We start from the raw sequence: 20594 nt of genomic DNA, 5'->3' as shown, positions 1-20594 counted from the left end.
TCAGAAAGCATGAAAGAGTTTGAGTTTTTTCAAAAGTTGTTCTTAGTTTTCTTCACTAATGGTCTAACCTTTTAAATAGCCCAATTTTGGCAGCAGTTTTCGCTTACGGCCATACCACCTTGGGCACGCCCGATCTCGTCTGATCTCGGAAGCTAAGCAGGGTCGGGCCTGGTTAGTACTTGGATGGGAGACCGCCTGGGAATACAAGGTGCTGTAAGCTTTTAAAAAAAAAAAAAAGAGTGCCTGAGCTTCAAAAAGCCTTAAAAAGTCTCTGAGATTCTTCAGAAAGCATGAAAGAGTTTGAGTTTTTTCAAAAGTTGTTCTTAGTTTCTTCACTAATGGTCTAACCTTTTAAATAGCCCAATTTTGGCAGCAGTTTTCGCTTACGGCCATACCACCTTGGGCACGCCCGATCTCGTCTGATCTCGGAAGCTAAGCAGGGTCGGGCCTGGTTAGTACTTGGATGGGAGACCGCCTGGGAATACCAGGTGCTGTAAGCTTTTAAAAAAAAAAAAAAGAGTGCCTGAGCTTCAAAAAGCCTTAAAAAGTCTCTGAGATTCTTCAGAAAGCATGAAAGAGTTTGAGTTTTTTCAAAAGTTGTTCTTAGTTTTCTTCACTAATGGTCTAAGCTTTTAAATAAGGCCTGGTTAGTACTTGGATGGGAGGCCGCATGGGAATACTAGGTGTTGTAAGCTTTTTTAAGAAAAAAAAAAAAGAGTCCCTGAGCTTCTTCAAAAAGCCTTAAAAAGTCTCTGAGATTCTTCAGAAAGCATGAAAGAGTTTGAGTTTTTTCAAAAGTTGTTCTTAGTTTTCTTCACTAATGGTCTAACCTTTTAAATAGCCCAATTTTGGCAGCAGTTTTCGCTTACGGCCATACCACCTTGGGCAAGCCTGATCTCGTCTGATCTCGGAAGCTAAGCAGGGTCGGGCCTGGTTAGTACTTGGATGGGAGACCGCCTGGGAATACCAGGTGCTGTAAGCTTTAAAAAAAAAAAAAAAGAGTGCCTGAGCTTCTTCAAAAAGCCTTAAAAAGTCTCTGAGATTCTTCAGAAAGCATGAAAGAGTTTGAGTTTTTTCAAAAGTTCTTCTTAGTCTTCTTCACTAATGGTCTAAGCTTTTAAATAAGGCCTGGTTAGTACTTGGATGGGAGGCCGCATGGGAATACTAGGTGTTGTAAGCTTTTTTAAGAAAAAAAAAAAAGAGTCCCTGAGCTTCTTCAAAAAGCCTTAAAAAGTCTCTGAGATTCTTCAGAAAGCATGAAAGAGTTTGAGTTTTTTCAAAAGTTGTTCTTAGTTTTCTTCACTAATGGTCTAACCTTTTAAATAGCCCAATTTTGGCAGCAGTTTTCGCTTACGGCCATACCACCTTGGGCACGCCCGATCTCGTCTGATCTCGGAAGCTAAGCAGGGTCGGGCCTGGTTAGTACTTGGATGGGAGACCGCCTGGGAATACCAGGTGCTGTAAGCTTTTTAAAAAAAAAGTGCCTGAGTGCCTGAGCTTCAAAAAGCCTTAAAAAGTCTCTGAGATTCTTCAGAAAGCATGAAAGAGTTTGAGTTTTTTCAAAAGTTGTTCTTAGTTTTCTTCACTAATGGTCTAACCTTTTAAATAGCCCAATTTTGGCAGCAGTTTTCGCTTACGGCCATACCACCTTGGGCACGCCCGATCTCGTCTGATCTCGGAAGCTAAGCAGGGTCGGGCCTGGTTAGTACTTGGATGGGAGACCGCCTGGGAATACCAGGTGCTGTAAGCTTTTTAAAAAAAAAGTGCCTGAGTGCCTGAGCTTCAAAAAGCCTTAAAAAGTCTCTGAGATTCTTCAGAAAGCATGAAAGAGTTTGAGTTTTTTCAAAAGTTCTTCTTAGTCTTCTTCACTAATGGTCTAAGCTTTTAAATAAGGCCTGGTTAGTACTTGGATGGGAGGCCGCATGGGAATACTAGGTGTTGTAAGCTTTTTTAAGAAAAAAAAAAGAGTCCCTGAGCTTCTTCAAAAACCCTTAAAAAGTCTCTGAGATTCTTCAGAAAGCATGAAAGAGTTTGAGTTTTTTCAAAAGTTGTTCTTAGTTTTCTTCACTAATGGTCTAACCTTTTAAATAGCCCAATTTTGGCAGCAGTTTTCGCTTACGGCCATACCACCTTGGGCACGCCCGATCTCGTCTGATCTCGGAAGCTAAGCAGGGTCGGGCCTGGTTAGTACTTGGATGGGAGACCGCCTGGGAATACCAGGTGCTGTAAGCTTTTTTAAAAAAAAGTGCCTGAGTGCCTGAGCTTCAAAAAGCCTTAAAAAGTCTCTGAGATTCTTCAGAAAGCATGAAAGAGTTTGAGTTTTTTCAAAAGTTCTTCTTAGTCTTCTTCACTAATGGTCTAAGCTTTTAAATAAGGCCTGGTTAGTACTTGGATGGGAGGCCGCATGGGAATACTAGGTGTTGTAAGCTTTTTTAAGAAAAAAAAAAAAGAGTCCCTGAGCTTCTTCAAAAAGCCTTAAAAAGTCTCTGAGATTCTTCAGAAAGCATGAAAGAGTTTGAGTTTTTTCAAAAGTTCTTCTTAGTCTTCTTCACTAATGGTCTAAGCTTTTAAATAAGGCCTGGTTAGTACTTGGATGGGAGGCCGCATGGGAATACTAGGTGTTGTAAGCTTTTTTAAGAAAAAAAAAAAGAGTCCCTGAGCTTCTTCAAAAAGCCTTAAAAAGTCTCTGAGATTCTTCAGAAAGCATGAAAGAGTTTGAGTTTTTTCAAAAGTTGTTCTTAGTTTTCTTCACTAATGGTCTAACCTTTTAAATAGCCCAATTTTGGCAGCAGTTTTCGCTTACGGCCATACCACCTTGGGCACGCCCGATCTCGTCTGATCTCGGAAGCTAAGCAGGGTCGGGCCTGGTTAGTACTTGGATGGGAGACCGCCTGGGAATACCAGGTGCTGTAAGCTTTTTTTTAAAAAAAAAAAAGAGTGCCTGAGCTTCAAAAAGCCTTAAAAAGTCTCTGAGATTCTTCAGAAAGCATGAAAGAGTTTGAGTTTTTTCAAAAGTTCTTCTTAGTCTTCTTCACTTATGGTCTAAGCTTTTAAATAAGGCCTGGTTAGTACTTGGATGGGAGACCGCATCGGAATACTAGGTGTTGTAAGCTTTTTTAAGAAAAAAAAAAAAGAGTCCCTGAGCTTCTTCAAAAAGCCTTAAAAAGTCTCTGAGATTCTTCAGAAAGCATGAAAGAGTTTGAGTTTTTTCAAAAGTTGTTCTTAGTTTTCTTCACTAATGGTCTAAGCTTTTAAATAAGGCCTGGTTAGTACTTGGATGGGAGGCCGCATGGGAATACTAGGTGTTGTAAGCTTTTTTAAGAAAAAAAAAAAAGAGTCCCTGAGCTTCTTCAAAAACCCTTAAAAAGTCTCTGAGATTCTTCAGAAAGCATGAAAGAGTTTGAGTTTTTTCAAAAGTTGTTCTTAGTTTTCTTCACTAATGGTCTAACCTTTTAAATAGCCCAATTTTGGCAGCAGTTTTCGCTTACGGCCATACCACCTTGGGCACGCCCGATCTCGTCTGATCTCGGAAGCTAAGCAGGGTCGGGCCTGCTTAGTACTTGGATGGGAGACCGCCTGGGAATACAAGGTGCTGTAAGCTTTTTTAAAAAAAAAAAAAGAGTGCCTGAGCTTCAAAAAGCCTTAAAAAGTCTCTGAGATTCTTCAGAAAGCATGAAAGAGTTTGAGTTTTTTCAAAAGTTGTTCTTAGTTTTCTTCACTAATGGTCTAAGCTTTTAAATAAGGCCTGGTTAGTACTTGGATGGGAGGCCGCATGGGAATACTAGGTGTTGTAAGCTTTTTTAAGAAAAAAAAAAAAGAGTCCCTGAGCTTCTTCAAAAAGCCTTAAAAAGTCTCTGAGATTCTTCAGAAAGCATGAAAGAGTTTGAGTTTTTTCAAAAGTTGTTCTTAGTTTTCTTCACTAATGGTCTAACCTTTTAAATAGCCCAATTTTGGCAGCAGTTTTCGCTTACGGCCATACCACCTTGGGCACGCCCGATCTCGTCTGATCTCGGAAGCTAAGCAGGGTCGGGCCTGGTTAGTACTTGGATGGGAGACCGCCTGGGAATACCAGGTGCTGTAAGCTTTTTAAAAAAAAAGTGCCTGAGTGCCTGAGCTTCAAAAAGCCTTAAAAAGTCTCTGAGATTCTTCAGAAAGCATGAAAGAGTTTGAGTTTTTTCAAAAGTTCTTCTTAGTCTTCTTCACTAATGGTCTAAGCTTTTAAATAAGGCCTGGTTAGTACTTGGATGGGAGGCCGCATGGGAATACTAGGTGTTGTAAGCTTTTTTAAGAAAAAAAAAAAAGAGTCCCTGAGCTTCTTCAAAAAGCCTTAAAAAGTCTCTGAGATTCTTCAGAAAGCATGAAAGAGTTTGAGTTTTTTCAAAAGTTCTTCTTAGTCTTCTTCACTAATGGTCTAAGCTTTTAAATAAGGCCTGGTTAGTACTTGGATGGGAGGCCGCATGGGAATACTAGGTGTTGTAAGCTTTTTTAAGAAAAAAAAAAAGAGTCCCTGAGCTTCTTCAAAAAGCCTTAAAAAGTCTCTGAGATTCTTCAGAAAGCATGAAAGAGTTTGAGTTTTTTCAAAAGTTGTTCTTAGTTTTCTTCACTAATGGTCTAACCTTTTAAATAGCCCAATTTTGGCAGCAGTTTTCGCTTACGGCCATACCACCTTGGGCACGCCCGATCTCGTCTGATCTCGGAAGCTAAGCAGGGTCGGGCCTGGTTAGTACTTGGATGGGAGACCGCCTGGGAATACCAGGTGCTGTAAGCTTTAAAAAAAAAAAAAAAAAAAAGAGTGCCTGAGCTTCAAAAAGCCTTAAAAAGTCTCTGAGATTCTTCAGAAAGCATGAAAGAGTTTGAGTTTTTTCAAAAGTTCTTCTTAGTCTTCTTCACTAATGGTCTAAGCTTTTAAATAAGGCCTGGTTAGTACTTGGATGGGAGGCCGCATGGGAATACTAGGTGTTGTAAGCTTTTTTAAGAAAAAAAAAAAAGAGTCCCTGAGCTTCTTCAAAAACCCTTAAAAAGTCTCTGAGATTCTTCAGAAAGCATGAAAGAGTTTGAGTTTTTTCAAAAGTTGTTCTTAGTTTTCTTCACTAATGGTCTAACCTTTTAAATAGCCCAATTTTGGCAGCAGTTTTCGCTTACGGCCATACCACCTTGGGCACGCCCGATCTCGTCTGATCTCGGAAGCTAAGCAGGGTCGGGCCTGCTTAGTACTTGGATGGGAGACCGCCTGGGAATACAAGGTGCTGTAAGCTTTTTTAAAAAAAAAAAAGAGTGCCTGAGCTTCAAAAAGCCTTAAAAAGTCTCTGAGATTCTTCAGAAAGCATGAAAGAGTTTGAGTTTTTTCAAAAGTTGTTCTTAGTTTTCTTCACTAATGGTCTAAGCTTTTAAATAAGGCCTGGTTAGTACTTGGATGGGAGGCCGCATGGGAATACTAGGTGTTGTAAGCTTTTTTAAGAAAAAAAAAAAAGAGTCCCTGAGCTTCTTCAAAAAGCCTTAAAAAGTCTCTGAGATTCTTCAGAAAGCATGAAAGAGTTTGAGTTTTTTCAAAAGTTGTTCTTAGTTTTCTTCACTAATGGTCTAACCTTTTAAATAGCCCAATTTTGGCAGCAGTTTTCGCTTACGGCCATACCACCTTGGGCACGCCCGATCTCGTCTGATCTCGGAAGCTAAGCAGGGTCGGGCCTGGTTAGTACTTGGATGGGAGACCGCCTGGGAATACCAGGTGCTGTAAGCTTTTTAAAAAAAAAGTGCCTGAGTGCCTGAGCTTCAAAAAGCCTTAAAAAGTCTCTGAGATTCTTCAGAAAGCATGAAAGAGTTTGAGTTTTTTCAAAAGTTCTTCTTAGTCTTCTTCACTAATGGTCTAAGCTTTTAAATAAGGCCTGGTTAGTACTTGGATGGGAGGCCGCATGGGAATACTAGGTGTTGTAAGCTTTTTTAAGAAAAAAAAAAAAGAGTCCCTGAGCTTCTTCAAAAAGCCTTAAAAAGTCTCTGAGATTCTTCAGAAAGCATGAAAGAGTTTGAGTTTTTTCAAAAGTTCTTCTTAGTCTTCTTCACTAATGGTCTAAGCTTTTAAATAAGGCCTGGTTAGTACTTGGATGGGAGGCCGCATGGGAATACTAGGTGTTGTAAGCTTTTTTAAGAAAAAAAAAAAGAGTCCCTGAGCTTCTTCAAAAAGCCTTAAAAAGTCTCTGAAATTCTTCAGAAAGCATGAAAGAGTTTGAGTTTTTTCAAAAGTTGTTCTTAGTTTTCTTCACTAATGGTCTAACCTTTTAAATAGCCCAATTTTGGCAGCAGTTTTCGCTTACGGCCATACCACCTTGGGCACGCCCGATCTCGTCTGATCTCGGAAGCTAAGCAGGGTCGGGCCTGGTTAGTACTTGGATGGGAGACCGCCTGGGAATACCAGGTGCTGTAAGCTTTAAAAAAAAAAAAAAAAAAAAAGAGTGCCTGAGCTTCAAAAAGCCTTAAAAAGTCTCTGAGATTCTTCAGAAAGCATGAAAGAGTTTGAGTTTTTTCAAAAGTTCTTCTTAGTCTTCTTCACTAATGGTCTAAGCTTTTAAATAAGGCCTGGTTAGTACTTGGATGGGAGGCCGCATGGGAATACTAGGTGTTGTAAGCTTTTTTAAGAAAAAAAAAAAAGAGTCCCTGAGCTTCTTCAAAAACCCTTAAAAAGTCTCTGAGATTCTTCAGAAAGCATGAAAGAGTTTGAGTTTTTTCAAAAGTTGTTCTTAGTTTTCTTCACTAATGGTCTAACCTTTTAAATAGCCCAATTTTGGCAGCAGTTTTCGCTTACGGCCATACCACCTTGGGCACGCCCGATCTCGTCTGATCTCGGAAGCTAAGCAGGGTCGGGCCTGCTTAGTACTTGGATGGGAGACCGCCTGGGAATACAAGGTGCTGTAAGCTTTTTTAAAAAAAAAAAAGAGTGCCTGAGCTTCAAAAAGCCTTAAAAAGTCTCTGAGATTCTTCAGAAAGCATGAAAGAGTTTGAGTTTTTTCAAAAGTTGTTCTTAGTTTTCTTCACTAATGGTCTAAGCTTTTAAATAAGGCCTGGTTAGTACTTGGATGGGAGGCCGCATGGGAATACTAGGTGTTGTAAGCTTTTTTAAGAAAAAAAAAAAAGAGTCCCTGAGCTTCTTCAAAAAGCCTTAAAAAGTCTCTGAGATTCTTCAGAAAGCATGAAAGAGTTTGAGTTTTTTCAAAAGTTGTTCTTAGTTTTCTTCACTAATGGTCTAACCTTTTAAATAGCCCAATTTTGGCAGCAGTTTTCGCTTACGGCCATACCACCTTGGGCACGCCCGATCTCGTCTGATCTCGGAAGCTAAGCAGGGTCGGGCCTGGTTAGTACTTGGATGGGAGACCGCCTGGGAATACCAGGTGCTGTAAGCTTTTTTAAAAAAAAGTGCCTGAGTGCCTGAGCTTCAAAAAGCCTTAAAAAGTCTCTGAGATTCTTCAGAAAGCATGAAAGAGTTTGAGTTTTTTCAAAAGTTCTTCTTAGTCTTCTTCACTAATGGTCTAAGCTTTTAAATAAGGCCTGGTTAGTACTTGGATGGGAGGCCGCATGGGAATACTAGGTGTTGTAAGCTTTTTTAAGAAAAAAAAAAAAGAGTCCCTGAGCTTCTTCAAAAAGCCTTAAAAAGTCTCTGAGATTCTTCAGAAAGCATGAAAGAGTTTGAGTTTTTTCAAAAGTTCTTCTTAGTCTTCTTCACTAATGGTCTAAGCTTTTAAATAAGGCCTGGTTAGTACTTGGATGGGAGGCCGCATGGGAATACTAGGTGTTGTAAGCTTTTTTAAGAAAAAAAAAAAGAGTCCCTGAGCTTCTTCAAAAAGCCTTAAAAAGTCTCTGAGATTCTTCAGAAAGCATGAAAGAGTTTGAGTTTTTTCAAAAGTTGTTCTTAGTTTTCTTCACTAATGGTCTAACCTTTTAAATAGCCCAATTTTGGCAGCAGTTTTCGCTTACGGCCATACCACCTTGGGCACGCCCGATCTCGTCTGATCTCGGAAGCTAAGCAGGGTCGGGCCTGGTTAGTACTTGGATGGGAGACCGCCTGGGAATACCAGGTGCTGTAAGCTTTTTTTTAAAAAAAAAAAAGAGTGCCTGAGCTTCAAAAAGCCTTAAAAAGTCTCTGAGATTCTTCAGAAAGCATGAAAGAGTTTGAGTTTTTTCAAAAGTTCTTCTTAGTCTTCTTCACTTATGGTCTAAGCTTTTAAATAAGGCCTGGTTAGTACTTGGATGGGAGACCGCATGGGAATACTAGGTGTTGTAAGCTTTTTTAAGAAAAAAAAAAAAGAGTCCCTGAGCTTCTTCAAAAAGCCTTAAAAAGTCTCTGAGATTCTTCAGAAAGCATGAAAGAGTTTGATTTTTTTCAAAAGTTCTTCTTAGTCTTCTTCACTAATGGTCTAAGCTTTTAAATAAGGCCTGGTTAGTACTTGGATGGGAGGCCGCATGGGAATACTAGGTGTTGTAAGCTTTTTTAAGAAAAAAAAAAAAGAGTCCCTGAGCTTCTTCAAAAACCCTTAAAAAGTCTCTGAGATTCTTCAGAAAGCATGAAAGAGTTTGAGTTTTTTCAAAAGTTGTTCTTAGTTTTCTTCACTAATGGTCTAACCTTTTAAATAGCCCAATTTTGGCAGCAGTTTTCGCTTACGGCCATACCACCTTGGGCACGCCCGATCTCGTCTGATCTCGGAAGCTAAGCAGGGTCGGGCCTGGTTAGTACTTGGATGGGAGACCGCCTGGGAATACCAGGTGCTGTAAGCTTTTAAAAAAAAAAAAAGAGTGCCTGAGCTTCAAAAAGCCTTAAAAAGTCTCTGAGATTCTTCAGAAAGCATGAAAGAGTTTGAGTTTTTTCAAAAGTTGTTCTTAGTTTTCTTCACTAATGGTCTAAGCTTTTAAATAAGGCCTGGTTAGTACTTGGATGGGAGGCCGCATGGGAATACTAGGTGTTGTAAGCTTTTTTAAGAAAAAAAAAAAAGAGTCCCTGAGCTTCTTCAAAAACCCTTAAAAAGTCTCTGAGATTCTTCAGAAAGCATGAAAGAGTTTGAGTTTTTTCAAAAGTTGTTCTTAGTTTTCTTCACTAATGGTCTAACCTTTTAAATAGCCCAATTTTGGCAGCAGTTTTCGCTTACGGCCATACCACCTTGGGCACGCCCGATCTCGTCTGATCTCGGAAGCTAAGCAGGGTCGGGCCTGGTTAGTACTTGGATGGGAGACCGCCTGGGAATACAAGGTGCTGTAAGCTTTAAAAAAAAAAAAAAAAAAAAAGAGTGCCTGAGCTTCAAAAAGCCTTAAAAAGTCTCTGAGATTCTTCAGAAAGCATGAAAGAGTTTGAGTTTTTTCAAAAGTTCTTCTTAGTCTTCTTCACTAATGGTCTAAGCTTTTAAATAAGGCCTGGTTAGTACTTGGATGGGAGGCCGCATGGGAATACTAGGTGTTGTAAGCTTTTTTAAGAAAAAAAAAAAAGAGTCCCTGAGCTTCTTCAAAAAGCCTTAAAAAGTCTCTGAGATTCTTCAGAAAGCATGAAAGAGTTTGAGTTTTTTCAAAAGTTGTTCTTAGTTTTCTTCACTAATGGTCTAACCTTTTAAATAGCCCAATTTTGGCAGCAGTTTTCGCTTACGGCCATACCACCTTGGGCACGCCCGATCTCGTCTGATCTCGGAAGCTAAGCAGGGTCGGGCCTGGTTAGTACTTGGATGGGAGACCGCCTGGGAATACCAGGTGCTGTAAGCTTTAAAAAAAAAAAAAAAAAAAAAGAGTGCCTGAGCTTCAAAAAGCCTTAAAAAGTCTCTGAGATTCTTCAGAAAGCATGAAAGAGTTTGAGTTTTTTCAAAAGTTCTTCTTAGTCTTCTTCACTAATGGTCTAAGCTTTTAAATAAGGCCTGGTTAGTACTTGGATGGGAGGCCGCATGGGAATACTAGGTGTTGTAAGCTTTTTTAAGAAAAAAAAAAGAGTCCCTGAGCTTCTTCAAAAACCCTTAAAAAGTCTCTGAGATTCTTCAGAAAGCATGAAAGAGTTTGAGTTTTTTCAAAAGTTGTTCTTAGTTTTCTTCACTAATGGTCTAACCTTTTAAATAGCCCAATTTTGGCAGCAGTTTTCGCTTACGGCCATACCACCTTGGGCACGCCCGATCTCGTCTGATCTCGGAAGCTAAGCAGGGTCGGGCCTGGTTAGTACTTGGATGGGAGACCGCCTGGGAATACCAGGTGCTGTAAGCTTTTTTAAAAAAAAGTGCCTGAGTGCCTGAGCTTCAAAAAGCCTTAAAAAGTCTCTGAGATTCTTCAGAAAGCATGAAAGAGTTTGAGTTTTTTCAAAAGTTCTTCTTAGTCTTCTTCACTAATGGTCTAAGCTTTTAAATAAGGCCTGGTTAGTACTTGGATGGGAGGCCGCATGGGAATACTAGGTGTTGTAAGCTTTTTTAAGAAAAAAAAAAAAGAGTCCCTGAGCTTCTTCAAAAAGCCTTAAAAAGTCTCTGAGATTCTTCAGAAAGCATGAAAGAGTTTGAGTTTTTTCAAAAGTTCTTCTTAGTCTTCTTCACTAATGGTCTAAGCTTTTAAATAAGGCCTGGTTAGTACTTGGATGGGAGGCCGCATGGGAATACTAGGTGTTGTAAGCTTTTTTAAGAAAAAAAAAAAGAGTCCCTGAGCTTCTTCAAAAAGCCTTAAAAAGTCTCTGAGATTCTTCAGAAAGCATGAAAGAGTTTGAGTTTTTTCAAAAGTTGTTCTTAGTTTTCTTCACTAATGGTCTAACCTTTTAAATAGCCCAATTTTGGCAGCAGTTTTCGCTTACGGCCATACCACCTTGGGCACGCCCGATCTCGTCTGATCTCGGAAGCTAAGCAGGGTCGGGCCTGGTTAGTACTTGGATGGGAGACCGCCTGGGAATACCAGGTGCTGTAAGCTTTTTTTTAAAAAAAAAAAAGAGTGCCTGAGCTTCAAAAAGCCTTAAAAAGTCTCTGAGATTCTTCAGAAAGCATGAAAGAGTTTGAGTTTTTTCAAAAGTTCTTCTTAGTCTTCTTCACTTATGGTCTAAGCTTTTAAATAAGGCCTGGTTAGTACTTGGATGGGAGACCGCATCGGAATACTAGGTGTTGTAAGCTTTTTTAAGAAAAAAAAAAAAGAGTCCCTGAGCTTCTTCAAAAAGCCTTAAAAAGTCTCTGAGATTCTTCAGAAAGCATGAAAGAGTTTGAGTTTTTTCAAAAGTTGTTCTTAGTTTTCTTCACTAATGGTCTAAGCTTTTAAATAAGGCCTGGTTAGTACTTGGATGGGAGGCCGCATGGGAATACTAGGTGTTGTAAGCTTTTTTAAGAAAAAAAAAAAAGAGTCCCTGAGCTTCTTCAAAAACCCTTAAAAAGTCTCTGAGATTCTTCAGAAAGCATGAAAGAGTTTGAGTTTTTTCAAAAGTTGTTCTTAGTTTTCTTCACTAATGGTCTAACCTTTTAAATAGCCCAATTTTGGCAGCAGTTTTCGCTTACGGCCATACCACCTTGGGCACGCCCGATCTCGTCTGATCTCGGAAGCTAAGCAGGGTCGGGCCTGCTTAGTACTTGGATGGGAGACCGCCTGGGAATACAAGGTGCTGTAAGCTTTTTTAAAAAAAAAAAAAGAGTGCCTGAGCTTCAAAAAGCCTTAAAAAGTCTCTGAGATTCTTCAGAAAGCATGAAAGAGTTTGAGTTTTTTCAAAAGTTGTTCTTAGTTTTCTTCACTAATGGTCTAAGCTTTTAAATAAGGCCTGGTTAGTACTTGGATGGGAGGCCGCATGGGAATACTAGGTGTTGTAAGCTTTTTTAAGAAAAAAAAAAAAGAGTCCCTGAGCTTCTTCAAAAAGCCTTAAAAAGTCTCTGAGATTCTTCAGAAAGCATGAAAGAGTTTGAGTTTTTTCAAAAGTTGTTCTTAGTTTTCTTCACTAATGGTCTAACCTTTTAAATAGCCCAATTTTGGCAGCAGTTTTCGCTTACGGCCATACCACCTTGGGCACGCCCGATCTCGTCTGATCTCGGAAGCTAAGCAGGGTCGGGCCTGGTTAGTACTTGGATGGGAGACCGCCTGGGAATACCAGGTGCTGTAAGCTTTTTAAAAAAAAAGTGCCTGAGTGCCTGAGCTTCAAAAAGCCTTAAAAAGTCTCTGAGATTCTTCAGAAAGCATGAAAGAGTTTGAGTTTTTTCAAAAGTTCTTCTTAGTCTTCTTCACTAATGGTCTAAGCTTTTAAATAAGGCCTGGTTAGTACTTGGATGGGAGGCCGCATGGGAATACTAGGTGTTGTAAGCTTTTTTAAGAAAAAAAAAAAAGAGTCCCTGAGCTTCTTCAAAAAGCCTTAAAAAGTCTCTGAGATTCTTCAGAAAGCATGAAAGAGTTTGAGTTTTTTCAAAAGTTCTTCTTAGTCTTCTTCACTAATGGTCTAAGCTTTTAAATAAGGCCTGGTTAGTACTTGGATGGGAGGCCGCATGGGAATACTAGGTGTTGTAAGCTTTTTTAAGAAAAAAAAAAAGAGTCCCTGAGCTTCTTCAAAAAGCCTTAAAAAGTCTCTGAGATTCTTCAGAAAGCATGAAAGAGTTTGAGTTTTTTCAAAAGTTGTTCTTAGTTTTCTTCACTAATGGTCTAACCTTTTAAATAGCCCAATTTTGGCAGCAGTTTTCGCTTACGGCCATACCACCTTGGGCACGCCCGATCTCGTCTGATCTCGGAAGCTAAGCAGGGTCGGGCCTGGTTAGTACTTGGATGGGAGACCGCCTGGGAATACCAGGTGCTGTAAGCTTTAAAAAAAAAAAAAAAAAAAAGAGTGCCTGAGCTTCAAAAAGCCTTAAAAAGTCTCTGAGATTCTTCAGAAAGCATGAAAGAGTTTGAGTTTTTTCAAAAGTTCTTCTTAGTCTTCTTCACTAATGGTCTAAGCTTTTAAATAAGGCCTGGTTAGTACTTGGATGGGAGGCCGCATGGGAATACTAGGTGTTGTAAGCTTTTTTAAGAAAAAAAAAAAAGAGTCCCTGAGCTTCTTCAAAAACCCTTAAAAAGTCTCTGAGATTCTTCAGAAAGCATGAAAGAGTTTGAGTTTTTTCAAAAGTTGTTCTTAGTTTTCTTCACTAATGGTCTAACCTTTTAAATAGCCCAATTTTGGCAGCAGTTTTCGCTTACGGCCATACCACCTTGGGCACGCCCGATCTCGTCTGATCTCGGAAGCTAAGCAGGGTCGGGCCTGCTTAGTACTTGGATGGGAGACCGCCTGGGAATACAAGGTGCTGTAAGCTTTTTTAAAAAAAAAAAAGAGTGCCTGAGCTTCAAAAAGCCTTAAAAAGTCTCTGAGATTCTTCAGAAAGCATGAAAGAGTTTGAGTTTTTTCAAAAGTTGTTCTTAGTTTTCTTCACTAATGGTCTAAGCTTTTAAATAAGGCCTGGTTAGTACTTGGATGGGAGGCCGCATGGGAATACTAGGTGTTGTAAGCTTTTTTAAGAAAAAAAAAAAAGAGTCCCTGAGCTTCTTCAAAAAGCCTTAAAAAGTCTCTGAGATTCTTCAGAAAGCATGAAAGAGTTTGAGTTTTTTCAAAAGTTGTTCTTAGTTTTCTTCACTAATGGTCTAACCTTTTAAATAGCCCAATTTTGGCAGCAGTTTTCGCTTACGGCCATACCACCTTGGGCACGCCCGATCTCGTCTGATCTCGGAAGCTAAGCAGGGTCGGGCCTGGTTAGTACTTGGATGGGAGACCGCCTGGGAATACCAGGTGCTGTAAGCTTTTTTAAAAAAAAGTGCCTGAGTGCCTGAGCTTCAAAAAGCCTTAAAAAGTCTCTGAGATTCTTCAGAAAGCATGAAAGAGTTTGAGTTTTTTCAAAAGTTCTTCTTAGTCTTCTTCACTAATGGTCTAAGCTTTTAAATAAGGCCTGGTTAGTACTTGGATGGGAGGCCGCATGGGAATACTAGGTGTTGTAAGCTTTTTTAAGAAAAAAAAAAAAGAGTCCCTGAGCTTCTTCAAAAAGCCTTAAAAAGTCTCTGAGATTCTTCAGAAAGCATGAAAGAGTTTGAGTTTTTTCAAAAGTTCTTCTTAGTCTTCTTCACTAATGGTCTAAGCTTTTAAATAAGGCCTGGTTAGTACTTGGATGGGAGGCCGCATGGGAATACTAGGTGTTGTAAGCTTTTTTAAGAAAAAAAAAAAGAGTCCCTGAGCTTCTTCAAAAAGCCTTAAAAAGTCTCTGAGATTCTTCAGAAAGCATGAAAGAGTTTGAGTTTTTTCAAAAGTTGTTCTTAGTTTTCTTCACTAATGGTCTAACCTTTTAAATAGCCCAATTTTGGCAGCAGTTTTCGCTTACGGCCATACCACCTTGGGCACGCCCGATCTCGTCTGATCTCGGAAGCTAAGCAGGGTCGGGCCTGGTTAGTACTTGGATGGGAGACCGCCTGGGAATACCAGGTGCTGTAAGCTTTTTTTTTAAAAAAAAAAAGAGTGCCTGAGCTTCAAAAAGCCTTAAAAAGTCTCTGAGATTCTTCAGAAAGCATGAAAGAGTTTGAGTTTTTTCAAAAGTTCTTCTTAGTCTTCTTCACTTATGGTCTAAGCTTTTAAATAAGGCCTGGTTAGTACTTGGATGGGAGACCGCATGGGAATACTAGGTGTTGTAAGCTTTTTTAAGAAAAAAAAAAAAGAGTCCCTGAGCTTCTTCAAAAAGCCTTAAAAAGTCTCTGAGATTCTTCAGAAAGCATGAAAGAGTTTGATTTTTTTCAAAAGTTCTTCTTAGTCTTCTTCACTAATGGTCTAAGCTTTTAAATAAGGCCTGGTTAGTACTTGGATGGGAGGCCGCATGGGAATACTAGGTGTTGTAAGCTTTTTTAAGAAAAAAAAAAAAGAGTCCCTGAGCTTCTTCAAAAACCCTTAAAAAGTCTCTGAGATTCTTCAGAAAGCATGAAAGAGTTTGAGTTTTTTCAAAAGTTGTTCTTAGTTTTCTTCACTAATGGTCTAACCTTTTAAATAGCCCAATTTTGGCAGCAGTTTTCGCTTACGGCCATACCACCTTGGGCACGCCCGATCTCGTCTGATCTCGGAAGCTAAGCAGGGTCGGGCCTGGTTAGTACTTGGATGGGAGACCGCCTGGGAATACCAGGTGCTGTAAGCTTTTAAAAAAAAAAAAAGAGTGCCTGAGCTTCAAAAAGCCTTAAAAAGTCTCTGAGATTCTTCAGAAAGCATGAAAGAGTTTGAGTTTTTTCAAAAGTTGTTCTTAGTTTTCTTCACTAATGGTCTAAGCTTTTAAATAAGGCCTGGTTAGTACTTGGATGGGAGGCCGCATGGGAATACTAGGTGTTGTAAGCTTTTTTAAGAAAAAAAAAAAAGAGTCCCTGAGCTTCTTCAAAAACCCTTAAAAAGTCTCTGAGATTCTTCAGAAAGCATGAAAGAGTTTGAGTTTTTTCAAAAGTTGTTCTTAGTTTTCTTCACTAATGGTCTAACCTTTTAAATAGCCCAATTTTGGCAGCAGTTTTCGCTTACGGCCATACCACCTTGGGCACGCCCGATCTCGTCTGATCTCGGAAGCTAAGCAGGGTCGGGCCTGGTTAGTACTTGGATGGGAGACCGCCTGGGAATACCAGGTGCTGTAAGCTTTAAAAAAAAAAAAAAAAAAAAAGAGTGCCTGAGCTTCAAAAAGCCTTAAAAAGTCTCTGAGATTCTTCAGAAAGCATGAAAGAGTTTGAGTTTTTTCAAAAGTTCTTCTTAGTCTTCTTCACTAATGGTCTAAGCTTTTAAATAAGGCCTGGTTAGTACTTGGATGGGAGGCCGCATGGGAATACTAGGTGTTGTAAGCTTTTTTAAGAAAAAAAAAAAAGAGTCCCTGAGCTTCTTCAAAAACCCTTAAAAAGTCTCTGAGATTCTTCAGAAAGCATGAAAGAGTTTGAGTTTTTTCAAAAGTTGTTCTTAGTTTTCTTCACTAATGGTCTAACCTTTTAAATAGCCCAATTTTGGCAGCAGTTTTCGCTTACGGCCATACCACCTTGGGCACGCCCGATCTCGTCTGATCTCGGAAGCTAAGCAGGGTCGGGCCTGCTTAGTACTTGGATGGGAGACCGCCTGGGAATACAAGGTGCTGTAAGCTTTTTTAAAAAAAAAAAAGAGTGCCTGAGCTTCAAAAAGCCTTAAAAAGTCTCTGAGATTCTTCAGAAAGCATGAAAGAGTTTGAGTTTTTTCAAAAGTTGTTCTTAGTTTTCTTCACTAATGGTCTAAGCTTTTAAATAAGGCCTGGTTAGTACTTGGATGGGAGGCCGCATGGGAATACTAGGTGTTGTAAGCTTTTTTAAGAAAAAAAAAAAAGAGTCCCTGAGCTTCTTCAAAAAGCCTTAAAAAGTCTCTGAGATTCTTCAGAAAGCATGAAAGAGTTTGAGTTTTTTCAAAAGTTGTTCTTAGTTTTCTTCACTAATGGTCTAACCTTTTAAATAGCCCAATTTTGGCAGCAGTTTTCGCTTACGGCCATACCACCTTGGGCACGCCCGATCTCGTCTGATCTCGGAAGCTAAGCAGGGTCGGGCCTGGTTAGTACTTGGATGGGAGACCGCCTGGGAATACCAGGTGCTGTAAGCTTTTTTAAAAAAAAGTGCCTGAGTGCCTGAGCTTCAAAAAGCCTTAAAAAGTCTCTGAGATTCTTCAGAAAGCATGAAAGAGTTTGAGTTTTTTCAAAAGTTCTTCTTAGTCTTCTTCACTAATGGTCTAAGCTTTTAAATAAGGCCTGGTTAGTACTTGGATGGGAGGCCGCATGGGAATACTAGGTGTTGTAAGCTTTTTTAAGAAAAAAAAAAAAGAGTCCCTGAGCTTCTTCAAAAAGCCTTAAAAAGTCTCTGAGATTCTTCAGAAAGCATGAAAGAGTTTGAGTTTTTTCAAAAGTTCTTCTTAGTCTTCTTCACTAATGGTCTAAGCTTTTAAATAAGGCCTGGTTAGTACTTGGATGGGAGGCCGCATGGGAATACTAGGTGTTGTAAGCTTTTTTAAGAAAAAAAAAAAGAGTCCCTGAGCTTCTTCAAAAAGCCTTAAAAAGTCTCTGAGATTCTTCAGAAAGCATGAAAGAGTTTGAGTTTTTTCAAAAGTTGTTCTTAGTTTTCTTCACTAATGGTCTAACCTTTTAAATAGCCCAATTTTGGCAGCAGTTTTCGCTTACGGCCATACCACCTTGGGCACGCCCGATCTCGTCTGATCTCGGAAGCTAAGCAGGGTCGGGCCTGGTTAGTACTTGGATGGGAGACCGCCTGGGAATACCAGGTGCTGTAAGCTTTTTTTTTAAAAAAAAAAAAGAGTGCCTGAGCTTCAAAAAGCCTTAAAAAGTCTCTGAGATTCTTCAGAAAGCATGAAAGAGTTTGAGTTTTTTCAAAAGTTCTTCTTAGTCTTCTTCACTTATGGTCTAAGCTTTTAAATAAGGCCTGGTTAGTACTTGGATGGGAGACCGCATGGGAATACTAGGTGTTGTAAGCTTTTTTAAGAAAAAAAAAAAAGAGTCCCTGAGCTTCTTCAAAAAGCCTTAAAAAGTCTCTGAGATTCTTCAGAAAGCATGAAAGAGTTTGATTTTTTTCAAAAGTTCTTCTTAGTCTTCTTCACTAATGGTCTAAGCTTTTAAATAAGGCCTGGTTAGTACTTGGATGGGAGGCCGCATGGGAATACTAGGTGTTGTAAGCTTTTTTAAGAAAAAAAAAAAAGAGTCCCTGAGCTTCTTCAAAAACCCTTAAAAAGTCTCTGAGATTCTTCAGAAAGCATGAAAGAGTTTGAGTTTTTTCAAAAGTTGTTCTTAGTTTTCTTCACTAATGGTCTAACCTTTTAAATAGCCCAATTTTGGCAGCAGTTTTCGCTTACGGCCATACCACCTTGGGCACGCCCGATCTCGTCTGATCTCGGAAGCTAAGCAGGGTCGGGCCTGGTTAGTACTTGGATGGGAGACCGCCTGGGAATACCAGGTGCTGTAAGCTTTTAAAAAAAAAAAAAGAGTGCCTGAGCTTCAAAAAGCCTTAAAAAGTCTCTGAGATTCTTCAGAAAGCATGAAAGAGTTTGAGTTTTTTCAAAAGTTGTTCTTAGTTTTCTTCACTAATGGTCTAAGCTTTTAAATAAGGCCTGGTTAGTACTTGGATGGGAGGCCGCATGGGAATACTAGGTGTTGTAAGCTTTTTTAAGAAAAAAAAAAAAGAGTCCCTGAGCTTCTTCAAAAACCCTTAAAAAGTCTCTGAGATTCTTCAGAAAGCATGAAAGAGTTTGAGTTTTTTCAAAAGTTGTTCTTAGTTTTCTTCACTAATGGTCTAACCTTTTAAATAGCCCAATTTTGGCAGCAGTTTTCGCTTACGGCCATACCACCTTGGGCACGCCCGATCTCGTCTGATCTCGGAAGCTAAGCAGGGTCGGGCCTGGTTAGTACTTGGATGGGAGACCGCCTGGGAATACAAGGTGCTGTAAGCTTTAAAAAAAAAAAAAAAAAAAAGAGTGCCTGAGCTTCAAAAAGCCTTAAAAAGTCTCTGAGATTCTTCAGAAAGCATGAAAGAGTTTGAGTTTTTTCAAAAGTTCTTCTTAGTCTTCTTCACTAATGGTCTAAGCTTTTAAATAAGGCCTGGTTAGTACTTGGATGGGAGGCCGCATGGGAATACTAGGTGTTGTAAGCTTTTTTAAGAAAAAAAAAAAAGAGTCCCTGAGCTTCTTCAAAAAGCCTTAAAAAGTCTCTGAGATTCTTCAGAAAGCATGAAAGAGTTTGAGTTTTTTCAAAAGTTGTTCTTAGTTTTCTTCACTAATGGTCTAACCTTTTAAATAGCCCAATTTTGGCAGCAGTTTTCGCTTACGGCCATACCACCTTGGGCACGCCCGATCTCGTCTGATCTCGGAAGCTAAGCAGGGTCGGGCCTGGTTAGTACTTGGATGGGAGACCGCCTGGGAATACCAGGTGCTGTAAGCTTTAAAAAAAAAAAAAAAAAAAAAGAGTGCCTGAGCTTCAAAAAGCCTTAAAAAGTCTCTGAGATTCTTCAGAAAGCATGAAAGAGTTTGAGTTTTTTCAAAAGTTCTTCTTAGTCTTCTTCACTAATGGTCTAAGCTTTTAAATAAGGCCTGGTTAGTACTTGGATGGGAGGCCGCATGGGAATACTAGGTGTTGTAAGCTTTTTTAAGAAAAAAAAAAGAGTCCCTGAGCTTCTTCAAAAACCCTTAAAAAGTCTCTGAGATTCTTCAGAAAGCATGAAAGAGTTTGAGTTTTTTCAAAAGTTGTTCTTAGTTTTCTTCACTAATGGTCTAACCTTTTAAATAGCCCAATTTTGGCAGCAGTTTTCGCTTACGGCCATACCACCTTGGGCACGCCCGATCTCGTCTGATCTCGGAAGCTAAGCAGGGTCGGGCCTGGTTAGTACTTGGATGGGAGACCGCCTGGGAATACCAGGTGCTGTAAGCTTTTTTAAAAAAAAGTGCCTGAGTGCCTGAGCTTCAAAAAGCCTTAAAAAGTCTCTGAGATTCTTCAGAAAGCATGAAAGAGTTTGAGTTTTTTCAAAAGTTCTTCTTAGTCTTCTTCACTAATGGTCTAAGCTTTTAAATAAGGCCTGGTTAGTACTTGGATGGGAGGCCGCATGGGAATACTAGGTGTTGTAAGCTTTTTTAAGAAAAAAAAAAAAGAGTCCCTGAGCTTCTTCAAAAAGCCTTAAAAAGTCTCTGAGATTCTTCAGAAAGCATGAAAGAGTTTGAGTTTTTTCAAAAGTTCTTCTTAGTCTTCTTCACTAATGGTCTAAGCTTTTAAATAAGGCCTGGTTAGTACTTGGATGGGAGGCCGCATGGGAATACTAGGTGTTGTAAGCTTTTTTAAGAAAAAAAAAAAGAGTCCCTGAGCTTCTTCAAAAAGCCTTAAAAAGTCTCTGAGATTCTTCAGAAAGCATGAAAGAGTTTGAGTTTTTTCAAAAGTTGTTCTTAGTTTTCTTCACTAATGGTCTAACCTTTTAAATAGCCCAATTTTGGCAGCAGTTTTCGCTTACGGCCATACCACCTTGGGCACGCCCGATCTCGTCTGATCTCGGAAGCTAAGCAGGGTCGGGCCTGGTTAGTACTTGGATGGGAGACCGCCTGGGAATACCAGGTGCTGTAAGCTTTTTTTTAAAAAAAAAAAAGAGTGCCTGAGCTTCAAAAAGCCTTAAAAAGTCTCTGAGATTCTTCAGAAAGCATGAAAGAGTTTGAGTTTTTTCAAAAGTTCTTCTTAGTCTTCTTCACTTATGGTCTAAGCTTTTAAATAAGGCCTGGTTAGTACTTGGATGGGAGACCGCATCGGAATACTAGGTGTTGTAAGCTTTTTTAAGAAAAAAAAAAAAGAGTCCCTGAGCTTCTTCAAAAAGCCTTAAAAAGTCTCTGAGATTCTTCAGAAAGCATGAAAGAGTTTGAGTTTTTTCAAAAGTTGTTCTTAGTTTTCTTCACTAATGGTCTAAGCTTTTAAATAAGGCCTGGTTAGTACTTGGATGGGAGGCCGCATGGGAATACTAGGTGTTGTAAGCTTTTTTAAGAAAAAAAAAAAAGAGTCCCTGAGCTTCTTCAAAAACCCTTAAAAAGTCTCTGAGATTCTTCAGAAAGCATGAAAGAGTTTGAGTTTTTTCAAAAGTTGTTCTTAGTTTTCTTCACTAATGGTCTAACCTTTTAAATAGCC

The 20594-nt window shown here is 39.4% G+C and overlaps 37 non-coding genes across 37 annotated transcripts; all 37 read left to right on the top strand.

Annotated features, from left to right (window-relative positions):
* The first annotated feature begins 101 nt into the window (after positions 1-101).
* Positions 102-220, top strand: LOC143726380 (5S ribosomal RNA). The gene has a single exon (XR_013198629.1). It is a non-coding gene; the product is annotated as a 5S ribosomal RNA (ribosomal RNA).
* A 161-nt stretch (positions 221-381) lies between these two features.
* Positions 382-500, top strand: LOC143727734 (5S ribosomal RNA). The gene has a single exon (XR_013199724.1). It is a non-coding gene; the product is annotated as a 5S ribosomal RNA (ribosomal RNA).
* A 363-nt stretch (positions 501-863) lies between these two features.
* Positions 864-982, top strand: LOC143726407 (5S ribosomal RNA). Its single transcript, XR_013198656.1, has one exon. It is a non-coding gene; the product is annotated as a 5S ribosomal RNA (ribosomal RNA).
* Positions 983-1348: 366 nt separating this feature from the next.
* Positions 1349-1467, top strand: LOC143727733 (5S ribosomal RNA). The gene has a single exon (XR_013199723.1). It is a non-coding gene; the product is annotated as a 5S ribosomal RNA (ribosomal RNA).
* A 164-nt stretch (positions 1468-1631) lies between these two features.
* Positions 1632-1750, top strand: LOC143727732 (5S ribosomal RNA). Its single transcript, XR_013199722.1, has one exon. It is a non-coding gene; the product is annotated as a 5S ribosomal RNA (ribosomal RNA).
* Positions 1751-2113: 363 nt separating this feature from the next.
* LOC143727731 (5S ribosomal RNA) lies at positions 2114-2232 on the top strand. The gene has a single exon (XR_013199721.1). It is a non-coding gene; the product is annotated as a 5S ribosomal RNA (ribosomal RNA).
* A 565-nt stretch (positions 2233-2797) lies between these two features.
* Positions 2798-2916, top strand: LOC143727730 (5S ribosomal RNA). The gene has a single exon (XR_013199720.1). It is a non-coding gene; the product is annotated as a 5S ribosomal RNA (ribosomal RNA).
* Positions 2917-3482: 566 nt separating this feature from the next.
* On the top strand, positions 3483-3601 carry LOC143726437 (5S ribosomal RNA). The gene has a single exon (XR_013198684.1). It is a non-coding gene; the product is annotated as a 5S ribosomal RNA (ribosomal RNA).
* A 364-nt stretch (positions 3602-3965) lies between these two features.
* On the top strand, positions 3966-4084 carry LOC143727728 (5S ribosomal RNA). The gene has a single exon (XR_013199718.1). It is a non-coding gene; the product is annotated as a 5S ribosomal RNA (ribosomal RNA).
* A 565-nt stretch (positions 4085-4649) lies between these two features.
* On the top strand, positions 4650-4768 carry LOC143727727 (5S ribosomal RNA). The gene has a single exon (XR_013199717.1). It is a non-coding gene; the product is annotated as a 5S ribosomal RNA (ribosomal RNA).
* A 368-nt stretch (positions 4769-5136) lies between these two features.
* On the top strand, positions 5137-5255 carry LOC143726435 (5S ribosomal RNA). Its single transcript, XR_013198682.1, has one exon. It is a non-coding gene; the product is annotated as a 5S ribosomal RNA (ribosomal RNA).
* A 363-nt stretch (positions 5256-5618) lies between these two features.
* On the top strand, positions 5619-5737 carry LOC143727726 (5S ribosomal RNA). The gene has a single exon (XR_013199716.1). It is a non-coding gene; the product is annotated as a 5S ribosomal RNA (ribosomal RNA).
* Positions 5738-6302: 565 nt separating this feature from the next.
* LOC143727725 (5S ribosomal RNA) lies at positions 6303-6421 on the top strand. Its single transcript, XR_013199715.1, has one exon. It is a non-coding gene; the product is annotated as a 5S ribosomal RNA (ribosomal RNA).
* Positions 6422-6790: 369 nt separating this feature from the next.
* LOC143726434 (5S ribosomal RNA) lies at positions 6791-6909 on the top strand. Its single transcript, XR_013198681.1, has one exon. It is a non-coding gene; the product is annotated as a 5S ribosomal RNA (ribosomal RNA).
* Positions 6910-7272: 363 nt separating this feature from the next.
* Positions 7273-7391, top strand: LOC143727724 (5S ribosomal RNA). The gene has a single exon (XR_013199714.1). It is a non-coding gene; the product is annotated as a 5S ribosomal RNA (ribosomal RNA).
* Positions 7392-7956: 565 nt separating this feature from the next.
* LOC143727723 (5S ribosomal RNA) lies at positions 7957-8075 on the top strand. The gene has a single exon (XR_013199713.1). It is a non-coding gene; the product is annotated as a 5S ribosomal RNA (ribosomal RNA).
* A 566-nt stretch (positions 8076-8641) lies between these two features.
* LOC143727722 (5S ribosomal RNA) lies at positions 8642-8760 on the top strand. The gene has a single exon (XR_013199712.1). It is a non-coding gene; the product is annotated as a 5S ribosomal RNA (ribosomal RNA).
* Positions 8761-9122: 362 nt separating this feature from the next.
* LOC143726379 (5S ribosomal RNA) lies at positions 9123-9241 on the top strand. Its single transcript, XR_013198628.1, has one exon. It is a non-coding gene; the product is annotated as a 5S ribosomal RNA (ribosomal RNA).
* A 369-nt stretch (positions 9242-9610) lies between these two features.
* Positions 9611-9729, top strand: LOC143727721 (5S ribosomal RNA). Its single transcript, XR_013199711.1, has one exon. It is a non-coding gene; the product is annotated as a 5S ribosomal RNA (ribosomal RNA).
* A 367-nt stretch (positions 9730-10096) lies between these two features.
* Positions 10097-10215, top strand: LOC143727720 (5S ribosomal RNA). The gene has a single exon (XR_013199710.1). It is a non-coding gene; the product is annotated as a 5S ribosomal RNA (ribosomal RNA).
* Positions 10216-10780: 565 nt separating this feature from the next.
* On the top strand, positions 10781-10899 carry LOC143727719 (5S ribosomal RNA). The gene has a single exon (XR_013199709.1). It is a non-coding gene; the product is annotated as a 5S ribosomal RNA (ribosomal RNA).
* Positions 10900-11465: 566 nt separating this feature from the next.
* Positions 11466-11584, top strand: LOC143726433 (5S ribosomal RNA). The gene has a single exon (XR_013198680.1). It is a non-coding gene; the product is annotated as a 5S ribosomal RNA (ribosomal RNA).
* Positions 11585-11948: 364 nt separating this feature from the next.
* On the top strand, positions 11949-12067 carry LOC143727717 (5S ribosomal RNA). Its single transcript, XR_013199707.1, has one exon. It is a non-coding gene; the product is annotated as a 5S ribosomal RNA (ribosomal RNA).
* A 565-nt stretch (positions 12068-12632) lies between these two features.
* Positions 12633-12751, top strand: LOC143727716 (5S ribosomal RNA). Its single transcript, XR_013199706.1, has one exon. It is a non-coding gene; the product is annotated as a 5S ribosomal RNA (ribosomal RNA).
* Positions 12752-13119: 368 nt separating this feature from the next.
* On the top strand, positions 13120-13238 carry LOC143726432 (5S ribosomal RNA). The gene has a single exon (XR_013198679.1). It is a non-coding gene; the product is annotated as a 5S ribosomal RNA (ribosomal RNA).
* Positions 13239-13601: 363 nt separating this feature from the next.
* LOC143727715 (5S ribosomal RNA) lies at positions 13602-13720 on the top strand. Its single transcript, XR_013199705.1, has one exon. It is a non-coding gene; the product is annotated as a 5S ribosomal RNA (ribosomal RNA).
* A 565-nt stretch (positions 13721-14285) lies between these two features.
* LOC143727714 (5S ribosomal RNA) lies at positions 14286-14404 on the top strand. The gene has a single exon (XR_013199704.1). It is a non-coding gene; the product is annotated as a 5S ribosomal RNA (ribosomal RNA).
* A 566-nt stretch (positions 14405-14970) lies between these two features.
* Positions 14971-15089, top strand: LOC143727713 (5S ribosomal RNA). Its single transcript, XR_013199703.1, has one exon. It is a non-coding gene; the product is annotated as a 5S ribosomal RNA (ribosomal RNA).
* Positions 15090-15451: 362 nt separating this feature from the next.
* Positions 15452-15570, top strand: LOC143727712 (5S ribosomal RNA). Its single transcript, XR_013199702.1, has one exon. It is a non-coding gene; the product is annotated as a 5S ribosomal RNA (ribosomal RNA).
* Positions 15571-15939: 369 nt separating this feature from the next.
* Positions 15940-16058, top strand: LOC143726430 (5S ribosomal RNA). Its single transcript, XR_013198678.1, has one exon. It is a non-coding gene; the product is annotated as a 5S ribosomal RNA (ribosomal RNA).
* Positions 16059-16421: 363 nt separating this feature from the next.
* Positions 16422-16540, top strand: LOC143727711 (5S ribosomal RNA). The gene has a single exon (XR_013199701.1). It is a non-coding gene; the product is annotated as a 5S ribosomal RNA (ribosomal RNA).
* Positions 16541-17105: 565 nt separating this feature from the next.
* Positions 17106-17224, top strand: LOC143727710 (5S ribosomal RNA). Its single transcript, XR_013199700.1, has one exon. It is a non-coding gene; the product is annotated as a 5S ribosomal RNA (ribosomal RNA).
* Positions 17225-17791: 567 nt separating this feature from the next.
* LOC143727709 (5S ribosomal RNA) lies at positions 17792-17910 on the top strand. Its single transcript, XR_013199699.1, has one exon. It is a non-coding gene; the product is annotated as a 5S ribosomal RNA (ribosomal RNA).
* Positions 17911-18272: 362 nt separating this feature from the next.
* Positions 18273-18391, top strand: LOC143726378 (5S ribosomal RNA). The gene has a single exon (XR_013198627.1). It is a non-coding gene; the product is annotated as a 5S ribosomal RNA (ribosomal RNA).
* A 368-nt stretch (positions 18392-18759) lies between these two features.
* Positions 18760-18878, top strand: LOC143727708 (5S ribosomal RNA). The gene has a single exon (XR_013199698.1). It is a non-coding gene; the product is annotated as a 5S ribosomal RNA (ribosomal RNA).
* Positions 18879-19245: 367 nt separating this feature from the next.
* LOC143727706 (5S ribosomal RNA) lies at positions 19246-19364 on the top strand. The gene has a single exon (XR_013199696.1). It is a non-coding gene; the product is annotated as a 5S ribosomal RNA (ribosomal RNA).
* A 565-nt stretch (positions 19365-19929) lies between these two features.
* Positions 19930-20048, top strand: LOC143727705 (5S ribosomal RNA). Its single transcript, XR_013199695.1, has one exon. It is a non-coding gene; the product is annotated as a 5S ribosomal RNA (ribosomal RNA).
* The last annotated feature ends 546 nt before the right edge of the window (positions 20049-20594 follow it).

This window comes from Siphateles boraxobius, unplaced genomic scaffold, assembly GCF_051911475.1.
Source record: "Siphateles boraxobius isolate OS27281-9 unplaced genomic scaffold, OSU_SipBor_1 77, whole genome shotgun sequence".
NCBI classification, from domain to species: Eukaryota; Metazoa; Chordata; class Actinopteri; order Cypriniformes; family Leuciscidae; genus Siphateles; species Siphateles boraxobius.
Note: the sequence above shows the minus strand (reverse complement) of the source record. Positions and strands in the feature narration are given on the sequence as shown.